We start from the raw sequence: 17215 nt of genomic DNA, 5'->3' as shown, positions 1-17215 counted from the left end.
ATGCACAAACACACACACACACACACACACACACACACACACACACACACACACACACACACACACACACACACACACACACACACACACACACACACACACACACACACACACACACACACACACACATGAACCCACACACACACATGAACCCACACACACTCACACACACAAAGCATACATGAAGCCGTAATGTATGTACGCAAAGACATTGGACATATGTGATATTGATATTCTAGAATCATAACAAATGCATGTGCTGTAGGCCTAACGTACTGAAGCTTACAGTGACACAGTGGCTGGACCTTTTGCACATGTTCTGGCTAGTGCTTATTGTCAACACAAACATTTTCAGGGGGAATTACCGTACTGCCAAATGTGCGTCTTCATTCTGAGATGACATGGTTGGAAATCCCCCTGAAAAAGTTGTTTTCCACCGTATTACAAAAATATTTCTGGGGGAGTTCAAGGTGTGCCATATTTCATCCTCAAGTCGACTGCAGCACGGCCTTTGGGGATTCAAATGACCTAATGCTCAAAGAAAGAAGAGGGGGTTAGATTTGACCCCTAAAAGATAGATTTTGTGGGAAATATAATTTTAAAGATTCCCAATGTCATCAACGAAAAGCAAAACAGCAAACAACTACTAACCAATCTGTTTCAATATGTTGATAGAAAGCTAACAGATCAGGGCCTAACTTCTTCTTTTTGCAACATCCATCTTTCGTTTTCGCAGAATTTAAACTGATCCCAGACCCTAACCATAACCTCACAAGGACAAATACTTCCGGAGAAGTTGTTAAAAGCTGTGGTGTAGTATGTTTTGGTGTAGGTATTAATATCTAGTTCTATATTGTTGTAGCCCTTGTGGGTGCAGGATACTGTAAGGATTAGGTCTAACTGGCAGCTCTTCAAACGTATCAAAGTAGAACATGAGTTTTGTATAAGTAGGTGCTGGAAGCAGCCATTACAACACACCAACTCCAAGATCAACACACACTCTGTGATTAACCAAAACTGTGCAACTTCACAGTGAATGACTTTTGGGGGTGAAATATTCCCTTATGCAGGTGAATATGTATAAGACGTGATTGAACAGGGTCACTGTTCATGAGAATAGTACGGCCATTGTTGACTGAATCGGAAGTAACTTCGCATTTCTATAACTATATAGAAATGTGGATGCTTTATTGTTATTAGTTATAGACCAGATTGTTGTATATCTCTAAATGAGCCCATCACAGTACAGCAACACTCTACTCTGCATTTTCATTGGTTACTTCTATGACTTTTATAGACATTTTGCCAATTTACAACTTTAAGACTCTGTATTTGACTTGGGACAACAAAAGCTTTGGAAATAAGATTTCTTTAAGGATTTCTCTTTCAGAGTATATTTTTCTTGTCAACTATAAATAGGTCTAAATATGAAAAAATCTGCATTAATTGATCAGCCAGACCAATGACTTTCTCAGCATTAGCATTTGGCAGGTTATATTAGTATATTGGCGAATCCATGGAATGATTATTGGCGGAAAATGTTTAGAAAAGTGTCAGGGTGCGTGGAAAAGTTAGGACCCAAATGCAGTATTAACAAAAAGCGAGCTTTAATTTACAAAAAAGCCGATGTCAAAAGAAAACAAGAGACAAACTTAGCATTACCAAAACAGGGGAGCACGAGTAAATAATCCAGGACCAAAACTTCAAGGACAAACATGGAGCGTGACATGAAGGGAAAGACAAACAATGAACCGACACCGAACAAAAAAAGAGACAAGACTAAATACAGGGAGGGGTAATCACGAGACGAGAAACAGCCGGGCAGGGGAGGAGAAACACAAGGGTTACAGGTGAACACAATCAGAAAATCAGACACACCAGGGAAACTAACGACAGGGAGGAAAACACAGGGAGAAATGAACAACAAAACAAAACCCATTACCAGACACACAAAACTAAAACCGTGACATGACATAAGAATCGTGACAAAAAGTAATTTAAAGTGGGACTAAGAGGCACCAATTATACAGATTATTTTCAGTGGCATATAAGTATTTCAGAGGAGGAGTTAAATTAATGTTCGAGGTTTAAATCAATTGGGCATTGGAGCATTATGGGAAATATAGTGTTTATGGAACATGACTGATTAATAGGGACTTAAAGCCAGAACATATTGTCCATGCTAATTCTTTGTCTCAACAGTTAATTCACTTATTGAAAGTATTCTGTTATAAAATATATAATAATATCAGCCAATATATTGCAATTGGATTTAATTAGATATTGTCTTAAAATCTTCAATATCTATGATAATCATGATGATCAAGTCAAGTCATGCATACAAGTATGCCAGTTTGTACATAGGGCTTTTTCTTTCTTCTTTAGAAAACAATTATTTCGATCAAAAGCTAGAACCTGTTCAATTGTAGCACATTCTTTAAGGAAGAAATCCACCGAAAATATTGAAATGTCCCCTCACTCAGCCACTTGCTGCTTTTTCAATCTAACTGCTAAAAAGGCCAAAAGCACTACCATCAGCCTCAGCTGTACTTTGTGTTTAGTGCTAATTTGCAAATGTTAGTATGCTTACCGCTAAACCAAGATGGTAAACATGGTAAACGTTATACCTGCTTACCATGTTAGCATTTAGCTCAAAGCACCGCTGTGGCCAGATACAGCCTCACAGAGCATGGCTATACTCTTTACATTGAACTACCTTAACGAAGAGAAACACACACGTTTCTCTTCTGTCAGTCTGTCTGTCCGTCTGTCTTTCTGTCTGACTGGCTGTTCAGAGCCGCCTGCTGTTCTTACTGGTAGATTGGCTAAAACACCTGGACTCTGAGATCTAAATGTCTTCCTTGAAGTGAAGTTTTTTAAGATTGGAATGGTAACTTGGAGGATTGTGTGTATTCCTAACTGTGCTCAGCTCCAGATGATTTACCCATTTCTCTGAGTTTCCCAAAATGTCTGGATGTTTCATGTTCCTGAACAAAGAGTACCACCTGTGATGTGCTTTTGGGAATCCCAGAGCCGTTAGTCCAGTGGATGTACCAGAGTAAAATATTACGGGATGCATTTATCAAAGGGGTTGTGTATATCCACTGGACTAGTGCACCCCCCCCCCCCCCTACACAGTTGATGTGGGTGCTACAGAGCGCCACCTCTAGGTGTCTAAGGGATATTGTGGCAACTGATAGCTTATTTGCGTAACCAATATTCCTGTTTTGTCCTGTCTCTGTCTGTCTGTCCATCTGTTTGTCCCTCCGTCCATCTGTCTGTCTGTCTTTTTCTAACTTCCTCCTTTGGTCTGAAATATTTTACTTGGTTTGGGCTGGTTTTGGTTTGAGTTCTCTCTCTTTTCTTTTCCAACTTTGTTTCATTTACAAATGCTTGTAACTGTAACAAATGGTTTCTATTTGCAATTTCCGATGTTAAATGCTGTCATAACATTTCTTTCTGTCATTAAAACACATTTCCATGCAACACCACTCATTCCTCACATTTTACATTCCATATCCTGATCTTGCTGACTGTTTCATTTTGCTAATATGAATTACCCTCCATGACTCCTCTCTAACCTTTGACCTCTGACCTGTGCTTGTCATCTTCATGTAGCCACGGGTTATGAGAAGTCGCGCAGCCTCAATAATATCTCCGGGATGACGGGCGCCCCGCTGCGCCTCACCCCCATCACCAACTCCACCTTTGAGCCCTTTGAGCCGCCTGGCCTCAGGCGATGCCGCTCCCCCATCCCCTCCATCTTGTAGCATAGCAACAGGGAAACAACAAAACAACAACAGCAACAATACAATTTATTTTTTGTCTCGGGAACATAAAGAACATTGAATAAATGTTTCATTGATATTTGATTCATCCTAGCTGCTCTCATTACCATTACTCATATGGTTTCCACTCAATAGAAGCAAACAAGTTTTAAAACCACATAGTAGCTAACCCTTATTCTGAGATGATGCTTTAGCAAATGTATTTGACAACACACACACTAACAAACCTGCCTTACTAACAGGGATAGAGTCTAGGTTAGTTTAGACGGATATGATAGTTAGTTAACCTCCAGCTTCCCCTGTTCTTGCCTGTATCTCCACTCTGCACTTCAACGCTTCAACACTGACATGTAAGAGAAGCTTTGAATAGTCACTTTTATAATATAAGGCATCAGAATGCACACAAACAAACACTCAACATATTACTTATGCTTGCATGTTTTTACTCATGTGACGATAGCTTTAAGTAGATTAACAGATTTTTGTAAAGTCAAAATCATATCTATGAAAAGGAAGAACCCCAAATGTAGATTTTCTTTATGTTACAACATCAGTTAAGCCTTTCTGCAAACTTAGTTTGTTCTCAGTTTGTTCCTTTAGTAAAGAGAGAGAAGAGACGGATTTCCATTAGATTCCACAACACCTTCATAACCGACAACAGCAGCATCCCCTCCTCTTCTCAGGCCTCAGGTCATAGAACAGTGGTTCCCAACCTGAAAAATAGCAGTTAAAAAAGGTTCATATTATATGAAATTAGGTCAAATATATTCATGAAATGTTCTGATATTTTTTTATATATATAATTACGTGCATAAAAACATTTTGTGCAATATTTTGGATTTTTTCTGCATTTCCTTTCAGGTTTGGTCAAAAACAGGCGGATAAAAGCAGATTTTAGTAAACTACAAGTATTTACTGGCTCCAAGGAATTTTGGCAAGACAAAAAAAATAAGCTTTTAGAAATAAATGTAATATATTGAATTATTAATTTATTTGTGTATTTCCAGAAAGAAGATCTGCTATGAATAAGATCTAGAGTAGCAATGCAGAATCCCTAACGTATTACCTTTAGTAGCCTAAAAAGGGTAAATAGTCATATTTGGGTATATTGATCCTACATAATACTGGAATCAGCCCATGTAATCTGTCTATTTATCCACCAATGGCGAAGCTTCAATAGGTTCATGTATTGCCATAATATCCCAGAGTAAACAAAGAAGCCTCTACCTTAGCAAATTGAGAATGAGAATGTATCTTTGTTTTACCAGCTGAACAGTTTGGGAATCACTGTCAAATGGAAATATGAGACACTCAACACTAAAGAGCTGAGGCACGAAACATTTTTCATAAAATAGATAGACAAAAGCAGCTATAGACACATTCAAAACACTGTACATAACCTTTGATCTTTATCCTCTCAAAGACTTAGGGAGGACGAGGACAGGACAGTAGGGTCTGGTTTCACCACAGCACCTCACCCTCATCACTCGCCATCCTCTCACCCGGTTCTCGGCAAAAGGCTGAGCTGCAAAGTTGGAAGATGGGATGATCATTCGTCTTACATTTTTTGTAATTTCAATATGTTATCAATCAAGATTTGTAAAGGCAGAACAAAGAGATGTGCTTTCTTTCAAAGATTGAGACGAGAAGATCCACACCACTCTCCTGTCTGTGCGTTAAGTACTTAGCTGGAGTCCGGATGCACTTAGCCTAGCTTAGCATACATGGTACACGAACAGGAAGGTAAAGACGAAGGACTACTTATGTTAACCGTGGTTTTAACACAGAACAACAACCCTTCATGGTCTTGTTGTCATGTACAAGTTGTCAGGTTTGCTACCATCATGTGCGCACAAACCCTATTAGCAACCTGGATGGATGGTCGTGTGTCATGAGTCCTTTTCTACTTTTTAGCTTGTGTATCGAGTAAAGAAATAACTTGTAGAAATTGTTAAAGGTTCTTCTAAACCTTGCCATGCTAGCTGTTCCCATATGCTTCTTGCGTCTTCGTGCTAAGCTAAAAATAAACACGTCCTGACTCCAGCTATGTACTGAACATTCTCAGAAAGAAGGCAAATTTGCCAAAATTGTTCAACAATTATTATAAGGTGGTCGGGTAGTAGGCTTTCTCTTTATCTGGAAAAGCTTTGGACCTTGCAGCTCAGCCTAACTGTCAGAATCGTGGTTTTCTACAGTTCATCATCACACCACCTCCACCAACAGCGTTACTACTTGCACTGACTCCAGTGCGACTCAGCAGCCAATGGCAATGTTTTTTAGTTTTTGGCTTCTCTTTCTTTCCCTGTTTTTGCTCCCCCCCCCCGCCCTCCCTCCTCTTCTGTCCGTCCACTTCCTCTTTGTTTCGGGTGCGGCTGCTCAATAGGAGGCACTGTGAACGGCTACTGGAGTGACAGCCCATGGTAGAAGAAGAGAGGAGGACTCACACCGCAAGGGAAGAAGAGAGCGGACATGACAACAGAGACAGCATACGAACATAGAAATATGCAATGTAGATACATGAGACATCGGTGGTTGGATGTGTGTTTCTGTTCAGTTCTATCTTCTGCACACATGAGTGTGCACATGGATTTTTGTGTGTGGATGTGTGTGTGTGTGCCCAGACCTGCATCTACCTCTGTACTAAGATGCACAAACTAGAAAAAACAATGTTTTCCTTACTTTTTGATTCTGCAAGATAGAAGGGAAGACACAATTATTTCAGTTTAGCATTTATTTTAAAGAAACGTGTGTGATTACATGATGATGTCATCTTTCTGTCTGTTAGTGTACTTTTGTTTTTCTTAATCTAAGGGGTTTTTCCCCTAGTTTATTTTCTGATTATTTTAAATAGAAATGTTCTGATGTTACAGAATTAGTTTTGTTCGTTTTCATTTTCAAAACATGTCTTGTTCATTGTTTTAGACCCTAATTATGTGTCTGTTGGTTAAGTTTCATATCTGTTTGAATCCCTTCTCCTCATTTCTTGCTCTCGCCTTCCTTCCCTCCCTCCAGAAAATAACTTTCAGCTAACAGGAAGTCATTCCCTTAGGTTTGTATTAAATTCCCCAAAGAGAAAAACTATCACTTACCACCGAGTGAACATAGACTCTGCCGAAGCAGGTTCAAGGTGCAGAGCGACGTAATCCCTGTTCTTTTAAGAAGGATTCTGTTTTAAGATGAATGTTTCTTCGTCCCATTCCCTTTTTGTGTTGAGTGTCGGGAGGTGAGAGCACCATTGTGTCTGAGGAGCATATAATTGTTTTTTCTATTCAACATTTTGGGAAAGAAAACTTTCTTTGCACTACGTTAGGAGCTATAGCGAAAAGTCATTATCCCAGCTAAGATTCCAAACTCAAACAGGGGGAAATAGCGCAAAATAAGCCCCCCCGTTCCTCCTCTGACTCTGGGAAAGAAAGTGTTTTTCCCAAAATGTCAAGCTACTCCTTTATCCTGATTTTTGGTCATGCAGGATCTAGCTAAATCCTGTTTCATGTGTGAATGCTTGATTTAGAAGTTTGTCTCCACTGGGAGTTCAGGATAAAAATTCCCAGTTGGAGACTCATTTTAAACCCCCCATCCTAGTTGACATTCCACCAGGCTCAAATACAAACACACACACACGTCACACACACATATAGATGGAAACACAAACCCCAGTCCCTCTACTGAACCTGTCTATCGTTTCTCAACACGTCATCCTCTCCTCATCATCCTCTTCCTTCCCAACTTCCACTTGTTGTGAGTGCATCTGTCACTTTCCCTGAGGCCACTCCTGATTGGTCTCTTTTGTCATGATGATGTACATATGTAAAGTCTGCGTTGTATATGAATCTGCATGGGTTTCCATTGCAAGCAATAAGGATACTGACATGAGTAATAATGTGAGGAGGTTTGATAAGATTTTAGTCTCAAGCTTAATGAATGTGTATATAATATTTAGACTAATAAGAGTGTGTATGAATGTGTGTGTTAAGATGCATATATATGCACTAACAAAGCATGCAGGAAAAAAAAAGTTCACCTCTTTGAATGCAGAAGAGGTGGGGCGGGCTGACATTATGCATGACAAATTGCTATGATGCTAATGGTCGGATGCGACCAAGTTAGGTACTGTAACAAGGTTGGGTGGGGGTGGGAAAGTTTATTTTTGCAGGACAGGGAGGGGTTACGTTTGTAGTAGGTCTTGTATATCTGCTTTCTTATCGAACTTGAGAGACTTATGATAAGAGGAACATATTAACAATCGTAGCTTATGATTTCTTTTTTATTTATTTGCTTCTCTTTTCACAGAGAACTGTTCTGAAAGCTGTGCGCTTATCAGATATATGCAAAAAAAAGCAGTAACTGTGAACTAGTGCTAAGACATGAAAAAAATCCACAACAAATCCAGCTTCTTCCATCATTGTCTCAACCCCTCTCCTGCAAGAGAGAGGAGAGACCTCCCAAGATACCTCCTCACCCAATTGTCCCTTCCATCGTCTCGTGTCACGTTTCATTTCTTTCTGTCCCGTTCAATTCTACACTTGCATTTAAACTACAGTGAGATCAAAAGAAGGACACCTCTGCAATGTGAGAATGCATTGATAACTCCCAAAAGGGATGAGGACCAGGGCCAGATGAACAATGTCAGGGTGCCTCGGCCCAGCCCTTACTACCCCATTTGCTATGTTAGGTAATTAAAAATGAATGGCATTCAAATGTTTTTAAGTACATTTAAGTACATTTGCAATTCTGGCTTCTCTTGTAGACCAGAAATGCTTCCAGCAAAGCTGAATTTATGAATATTATTATTAAAAAGTGGCTTGTTTTTCAGTCCGGTATCATGACAGCCAGAGTTATCGGTAGGTCTTGGCTGCTTGACAGAAGATTTGGTCCCCAGCTAGGGTTAGGGTTAGGTTTTCCCCTTAAGTCCCTTAAGACCGTCTCCCCTAAGACTAGCCACTATTCATGTGGAGCTAATGCTCAAAATGTACACCCAGTGCCAAAGGAAGTAGCATCAACTTTCTGTAGCAAGGTGGGAATTATGGGTCTGGAGGTTGGACATGTAGCATCAGACTTTCAGGCAGAACCCAAGAGCCCGTTTATGTTCCCAAGCATTGACTCGCCTAGTGAGAAACCACACTGCAGGGGCACCCTTCAAAATCCATACATGTCTTTTTTCTTTCTTCCACCCATTGTTGCCAATGTTTCTCTCTGTTTCATTCATTCACAACTCAGGTATCTCTTTCTCTCTCTCCCTCCATCCCCCTGTGTTCCTTTTCACCCATGTTTCCTCAAAGGTGTACTGTATGTCTGAAAAAGGGATAAGAAGTGTTCCTCTTGTTTCTGTTTCTGTGAACACCATGTGCTCTTGTTTTGTGGCTCTTCCTTGCCTCTTTTAAAAATGTTGTTTTGCTTTCCTTTTCCAACTGTGTTTCCTGTCTTCTCCTTGTGGCGTCCTTCGTCTTTCCAGCCTCTCAATAACCATGTCCCCCTTCCTGTGAGACTTTATCCCCCCAACCTACCATAGATCCCCCCACTGTTAGTCTTTCACAGCAAAAACCAAAAAGGAATTAAATTAATTGGAGCACCTTCGCACCTAAAAATAAAATGGTTTGGTGAAACACTGGACGTCACCAAGGAGGAAGCCAGGAACCAACATTTAAATGAATGAAAAAGACTGAGGGGGTGTACTGTAGGTTGGGAGGAGGGGAAAACTGTGCAATGAAATGATGTGTTCTGAGTGGATTGTCAGCCAAGCAGCATCAGAGGGAGGAGATGGAGGAGGAAAGTTTGGGGAAGACAGAAAAGTGTGGTGATGATGAGGAAGCAAAAGAGAAGCAAAATCTCTTCCCCATGTAAGAATGTGTTCCTCGCTGCTGTCCTGTTCTGCTCCCTGTGCTGTGTTTCCTCACCTGTGTGTGGTTCTGTGTTGGTGTGACATTTTGTTTTATGTTATGTGTGTGTTCGTGTCGTGTGCCGCACTCGATTTCCCTTACCTTTTTTCTTTCATGTACTTCGTGTTTACCACACCTGGGTCAAAGAGCATTTACAAACACCAGCTGCTGATTGTTTTATCCCACACAGGTGCAGGAGAAGTGTAGTTTGTCATTTGGGAAAACTGCACCAGAGTAAAATGAATCAAATGTACTGACCTGATGCAGCATAACCTGCCAGTCTGAAGGTTTAAGTGGGATGAAACAAAAAGCTAGAAATCATTATTTGGCCAAGGTCTGGTCTGTACATGTGCAGGACACACCAACTGAGATGTTCCTCTCTCAGCTCTTGATCTCGGCCCTGTCCTGGTTGGCTGCAGTCCTCTGGTTTGAACTTTGACATCCCTTGATTTCACTGTGATCTTGATGACTCACGGTCTCATCAGCTTCCAAAGACTGGTTATATCAGAGGACTGAGCAGCCCTCCGAGGACTTTTGCAGATTGTTTCCGTGTGTGTGGGTTACAGAGACGGAGAGTAACCATTACGTGTGTCACTTTCTAGCTCTGTGTTCTCGGTGTACTTGCATGTTGGCTAGGCTGGAGCGTTGTGGTGGTGTCTTTCCTTTGCTTCAGTGGTGTGTTTGGCCTATTATTTCTTTGTCTTGGTGTATTATATTGTTTTCATTAGCAAAAACTTCACTGAGCACCCCTGGAAACCAGAGTTTAGGTTGGTCTGCCATTGTAGAAGTCTTTTAAGTTCTAAATTCTTGCTCCAACCTGGGAGGATTTGGTTTGGAAAGCTGTCCGGCAAATTAAAGATTTCTACAATGGCTAACACTTTAGATCTCTAACGTGAAAGTAATATCCACGGCCTCTTTCCCAACGGCACCTTTAGGATTGGTTGATTAAACTCAAGTGTAGTTTTTAAGTGGAAAGACAAAATAATAGCAACCCAAAATATTCCCGATCTCAATTTAACATTACATTTTCTGAAGCTTACTACCACATCTTATTTTCTTGATATGCAGATAAAGTTTGCCAGAAACACAGATTTTTCTGCAATGGGCCAAAAAACAAAAATAGCTATGAAGCACTGTTTATAACCCAACAAAAAGCTTCAGAAGAGATACAAACATTTAATCCCCAAATGTAAGATGTCTACCAACAAATGTTGATGCTTTTGGGAAACAGGCCAAATTCTAATGTGGACCCACATTCAACCACAAAAAGATTTCCACTGGAAACAACTGGATTATACAGAAACTGTTTTTTTTCTGTGATGGTGGAATAATTAATGGAGGTAAAATAATTATGAATTTGGCTAATTTTGTCTACTGGAATCTCCTGATGGATGGATGTTATAAAACCTAAATGTAACGTGCCAACATGGAGAAGTCTGAGTAGGGTTGCACCAGCTATTCATAATGTAATGTTTTCCTTGATCTGGTTGCAACTTTAAAGCTTACGAATGGTGTAAAGAATATTTATATGTAAATAAGCTTTTTCGAAACATCTTTAGCGCTGTCTTATCGATAGCAATGTAAACAGGAAGTCATAGTAGAATCATAAGCTAGCAAAGTTGAAGCTGAACTAGTTTTTTTCCCACATGTAGGTATCTCTCTTTCTCTCTTTACATGGATTCATGTAGTTAAGATATTGTAGTATCTATTTTGTTACATTTTAACGTGTCCACACTTCACTTTAAAAGGGCATACATGAGCATGCTAATGTTAGCTTTGTCAGTTGTTTGAGTTAGCAAGTTGGTGTAAATAACAATAACTAATCTAAAAACATGTTCATGAGGTGCAACCAGTTCTTATTCAGTTTTGCATTAAATGCTTCCTATTTATCATGTTGCATTAGAAATAAGCTATGTTTGATTTGCTAATAACTGGTGCAACCTTTTGTATCTTGCAGATACCAATTTAATGAAATCAAAGAAATCATTACTTTACCCACCAGCATTATTCCACTGTCTTACAGTATGTATGAAATGGGCTTCAATGTTGATCTGCACCAGACCTGGATGATTACAATGCTGAAATCAAGTGATTTGAATAAGCCTCATGTGAAATACCAAAAATCTTGTTTGGAACATGTTTAGCCTTCAATTATATTCCGTGGTCTGGTGTATGATGATCAAGAGTCATGAATCATTTCTTTGAAATCCTCACTAAATGATCTTCTCTCTTTTCTTTTCAGTGCTGAGTTTCTAAACCCCTTTCACTACAAGAAGAGGAAAACAATAAACTTTGAAACCGCTGCTCCTCCATCTTCCCTAAACGGAGTCACTGTAGAAAAAGGGAAGGAGATAGAGAAAAAGAGAAGGAAAAAAAGATGCGTGATAGAAATCATCACTGACACTCTGACCAGAACATTTTCATCTGCGTTACACATTCATATGCAACCTCGTTGACCATCCCAATGAAGAAAATGGTCACAATCGTATAAAAGCTGTTCAAATTGGACCTCTTTTGAACAGAGCAAACCGCAGCACGGAGCGTGGCGTCCAGAGGGCCCATGAGAGACTTGGATTCGGAACAAAGATGCCCTCTGTTTTAGTTGTGATTTGCTTTACTCTTTTTATTTCAAGAAGCTTCATTCAGCTGTTGATATCCAGTGGATTTTCCATTATTTCGGCACTCAAAGCACTATGCAAAGTCAGGGGTGGTCCATCGTGATGTCTAACGACTCAGGCAGAGTCTGAGCTACAGGACCTCTAACAGCAGGCGAAAATGTACTCATACATATCAGAAAACATCAGCCATATCACATGTACATTTGACATGATCCTGTATTTGATATTATCTGAATCTTCCGGGTGACATGTTGGGTTTAATACTGAGATCTCAGCAAATGTCAAAGAGCCAGTATTCACCTTGTGATGGAAGCGACCCAAAGACAAACCAATTGGCGGTGAACACAAGCCCTCGAAGACAGGAAACTGGCCTTTACATCAGCTTAAGAAAAATTGAAAATGTGATTGACCCTCTTTCTCTCTCTCTCGTTCCCTTCGAGTGTTTACAGTGTCTTGAATGCCCCCCCTGCATCTCAGCGTCGCTGCTCCTCTTTAGCAAAATGCATGGCATGAATGAAACAAATTTAAACCCGAAGAAGGACAGTCAGCGACACAATGGATGGATTAAAAAAAATGGGGGGAGAGAGAACAGAAGGAGGCCATGAGAGAGAACATATATTTATTTTTTTCCACACAGCAATGTCAATGCAACGTCATCGTCACCCAAGCTACTCTTTAACCCCCTAAACTGGCTGCTAATACGTGCATCTCCTGCAGCAAAGTGCTCTCTCAGAAGGCATGACGGATGAGGAGGAGCTCCCTTCCCCTCTGAGGGAAAGAGGGTGTGGGGAAGGAGATTCTGCAGACCATACACTCTATACCTCTGGGGATGTGGGGTGAGAAGATAGAGGTTTTTCAGAAAAAAAAAGCAGGTATTCTGCAGCAGCGGGAAAACATCTTTGAGAAACTATAGGGACAAAAAATGGCAACAATTGCAAATTAGAAATGCATTTTTATGACATTGTTTACCAGCATGAATATTCTGCATGACTTCTGCAAGCCATTCTGATCTCCCCCATGAATAACAGGGCTAGAAATTGAATTTAAACATGAACACTTATCAGAAAATTATGTCATATGAAACAAATAAAAAAAATGTAGGATTATGTTTAATGATTATGTTCTTTTTAATTATAAAAAAAAAATAATCAAGAAAAAAAAAGGTTGCAACATCCAACCTGTTTTGTTATCTCTAAGAAATCTTAGAAGCCCCCCCTCCCCCCACCCTACCACTCTAAAATCCAAGAAGACTCCTCCCAACTTCTGCAAGTATTTATTCTGCTACTACAAGTTCGTCTACTACTACTTCAACTTCTCACCTGACTGCTACTCTGCTTCTTCTTCCTCCTCCTCCTCTTCTTCTTCTCTTTCTTCTTCCTCTTGTAGCCTTTGACCAGAACCCTTATACGTATCTCTCTCCAATGGCAGCTGTGTGTGTTTGTGTCACAATGTGGACCCAAAACTATCAAACTGATGTTGAACTGAACTGTGCTGTCCACTCAGAGATGTCATTGATTCTGTGTGTCTGAATTGAAAATGTATATTTTCCCAATCTTTGGAATTCTCACCCCCCCCAAATGTCCTCTGTAGTCTGGGTCAAGCATAAGTCAGGTACAGGTAGACATTGCTACCTACACAATGATACAGGCAATGTACAAGATGGCTGTCTCTTCACCCAGGGTTGTTTTTGTACTTCATGTCTGAGGGGGATATAGGTTATTTTCCCAACAGAGCAATAGCTTCTTGTCATTTCCTTTGAGAGTCCTTTAAGTGTTATCAGTATTGGTGTTGGTCAATCAATTCCTGTTGCATGGGATTAGAGTTAGCATTAGGAAAATAATTATGTTCGGGTTAACTTTCTAAAGGTAGCACTGTAGTTTGATCTACACTGAGCTGTTTCCAGACAAATCCCCAGAAAAATCTGACCAAAAACAAGAAAAGGCAATATGTGGTTCAGAAGATTTTAGGGATTAATGGAACGACTCACCTCAATTCAAAAAGAGACAAACTAAAGGATGTCCATTCATGTTTGCCCCAGTAGCTTTTTAATGATGTAGCGTTATAAAATCTGCCCTTTGACTCCGTCAGAGAATGACACAATTCCATAAGGAATTAACTTGTGTATTATGGGAGAGTGATGATTCAATAACCTTATCCTTGAATTAGCTGGAATGTAGCTGAAATATTGCTCAGTTAAATCTCCAATATTGTTTCCAAAAAGTTTTCATATCGTGTATGGCCATTGGAAAATAATCACTTCTTTCTTTCTTTTCAATGTAGCCTTATTTAAAGAGTATTTAATGAATGAACTTGATAATACCAACATTTGTGATGAGCTCAATTGGCACCGCGTCAAACAAGCTTTCAAATCAAGGCAACTTACTCCCTGCAGTGATAGTCATATTGATGCTGTCCTTTATGGAAAGCCTCTCATAAAAGCCCCTCACCCTCACCCTCATCCTAAATCTGATCCTTTCATCTTTAAACTCAAGGTATGCCCCAGCAGTCTCCAAGCAAAAAAATGTTTCCATAACAAATTGTCTCAGAGCATAGTCCTAATTGCTGACATTGTTCAGTAGCTTAACTAACACATTGTTCCCAGCTAAAGCATGTTGTAGCGTACGCCTGTAAACGGGGGGAGTGGTAGTTGTTTCCCTAGGGAGAGGCGGCAGCCATCTTAGATCAATGGGTTGAAACAGGGTTGGGCAAGTACCCCTTTCACATGAAAAAGTTTAAGCTACAATGTTGTGCTGGGCTGATAAAAAACCACGGATATATTTAGATTTATAAAAAGAGGTAAATGAACAGAAAGGTAAAAATAGTTCTAATTGTGGCAGAAGCACTTCTGAAAGATAACAGGTACTAGAAAAAAACATGTATCACAAAAAAGCTGTGGAATGTGCTGGTACTTCTTCTTATTTGTCTTTTATTTATTACATGTCTTTACCATGCATCTCATGTGAGGGTTAATTTTCATTTTTGATGCTCTTTCATTTATTTCAATTGCTCTGTATTAATTGGTGTTTGATTATATTAGGACATGTGGCCCCCCATGACTGATACCAAGAAGGTGACTAATACCTGTTCCTTGGTAGAAAGCAACTGATACCATTCTATTTTTAGAAAGTAAATGATGACTACAAACAGACACAAAACCACCACAACGACTCAGACTTTTAGAAGACTCAGAAAAGACTACAAAGGCATGCAAAACGACCTTTAAGAAATGCAAAACTACTACAAACAGAAACAAAATCACTACAAAGACACTCACAGAGACTAGTGTTACATTAGCTATCCATTAGTGTAGGTTTGTGGCTGACATACAGTTGGGCTATCACACATATTAAAGCAAACATATTCCCATTTCTGGCTTGCAAACTATTTAAAATAAATCTCTGCTAACAAAGAACAAAAAAAAATACCATTTACGAAAAAAAGAACCAGCTAGTGCAGGCAAACCTGCACTATCCTGTTGTCACAGCTCACCAGCCAGAGAAAATCATAGCTGTACTTCACGCTTTCAATAAGGGCTATCAAGCTAAAAAAAAAAAAGTATACCCTTTGGATGTCTGTATTGGACCCTCACAAATTGTGGTCATATTGACCGTCTATATGACATGTCTATATGACATGTCTATATGATGGAATTTAATACCAATATTATTTGGATTTACATAATTTCTTGACCTGGCAATCTCTACAGGATGTGCCTGATCTGCTACTCAGTTTCAATAGGATAGATATTGGTTCAAATGAGCAGTCTCTCATTTTGAATATTGTATTTCCTTTTTTGTGCAGCAGAAAAGGTCATGCAGGCCTCATGAATTGCAGATTTGGAGAGTCCTTGGGACTAACATCTCCTAGGAGTCGGCAACGGTTCCAAATGTTCCAAATTATGGATTCAGCCAAGATGTGATTGCTCACTGGAAAGACCAAATGGTTTAAGCTCAGCTAGTTTTCTTCATATTTCAAAGTCAAACTGCAGCCTATCCAGTATCTGATAGTTATTGAGTCTAAGGTCATGCATGTCATCTAAACTATTTTGAACATGAATAAGCATTTTAAACTTCAACTGATAACTTCAAGGGTCATGACACCTTATCTTAATTTTTGTATGCATTCTTTTATCCATTGTGGGGACCAAAAAGGTCACTCTTTGGTATTGATCTTCAGTTATACACACAATTGTCTGTATCATTCTGGTGGAATCTTACAAATAACAGGGTGCCAAAAATCTAATAGAAAACAGGGCCTATCTCAGGAATACACTGTATACAAAATAAATAATCTGAGAGGTGGAATATTGAGATTGTATGATCCTGCAGTATGTATTTTCAGGAAAGTTTCAAATATATGAATAGTTCTGCGTGAACATGATGCTCATATCAATGGCTGCTGACTTCACTACTTGAAGCCTGGAAGTAGATTTTTCTATCCTTTTGGTCAAAATTATATCCTAATGTCCTTCCACACAGCACTAGAAATCATTGCTTCCAGGGTGTTCTTCTTTTATATGTGGCACTGTATGTGAAAATAATTGGTTCTGATATCACTTGTCTTCCTAAAGGTGAAAAGTACAGCTTTAGAAATGTAAAAAAAAAAGAATAGCTTACTAAGAACTGTACTGTAGCTATACCAACTTCTCTCAGTATCACTGATTTTGACAGGATCATATTGCTACGAGCATTTTTTTTATTTGTTAAAACTGTTGTTTTTGGTTTACATATCATATATTTTGTATTTTGTAACACATGCAATTATAATGAATTATGATCATGAAGATGATGACAATGGATTGACAAATGCTTTTGTATTTAAGCATGCAGTGAACATAAAGATAGCCAATGCACGCACCAGTTGGGCTAAAGGCTTCATGTCATTGGTCTGTTGGAGAACATGTGTCTCTGGTGGGGATGGGGGGGATGAGGGG

The 17215-nt window shown here is 39.5% G+C and overlaps 1 long non-coding RNA gene across 1 annotated transcript; it reads left to right on the top strand.

Moving 5' to 3' along the window:
• The first annotated feature begins 6130 nt into the window (after positions 1 to 6130).
• LOC104959614 (uncharacterized) lies at positions 6131 to 17141 on the top strand. The gene is made up of 2 exons (XR_799890.1): positions 6131 to 9625; positions 11907 to 17141. It is a non-coding gene; the product is annotated as an uncharacterized lncRNA (long non-coding RNA).
• Positions 17142 to 17215: the final 74 nt, after the last annotated feature.

The sequence above is a fragment of the Notothenia coriiceps genome, unplaced genomic scaffold (genome assembly GCF_000735185.1).
Source record: "Notothenia coriiceps isolate Sejong01 unplaced genomic scaffold, NC01 NC01_scaffold00030543, whole genome shotgun sequence".
Taxonomy (NCBI): domain Eukaryota; kingdom Metazoa; phylum Chordata; class Actinopteri; order Perciformes; family Nototheniidae; genus Notothenia; species Notothenia coriiceps.
This window is presented reverse-complemented; position numbering and strand designations above follow the sequence as displayed.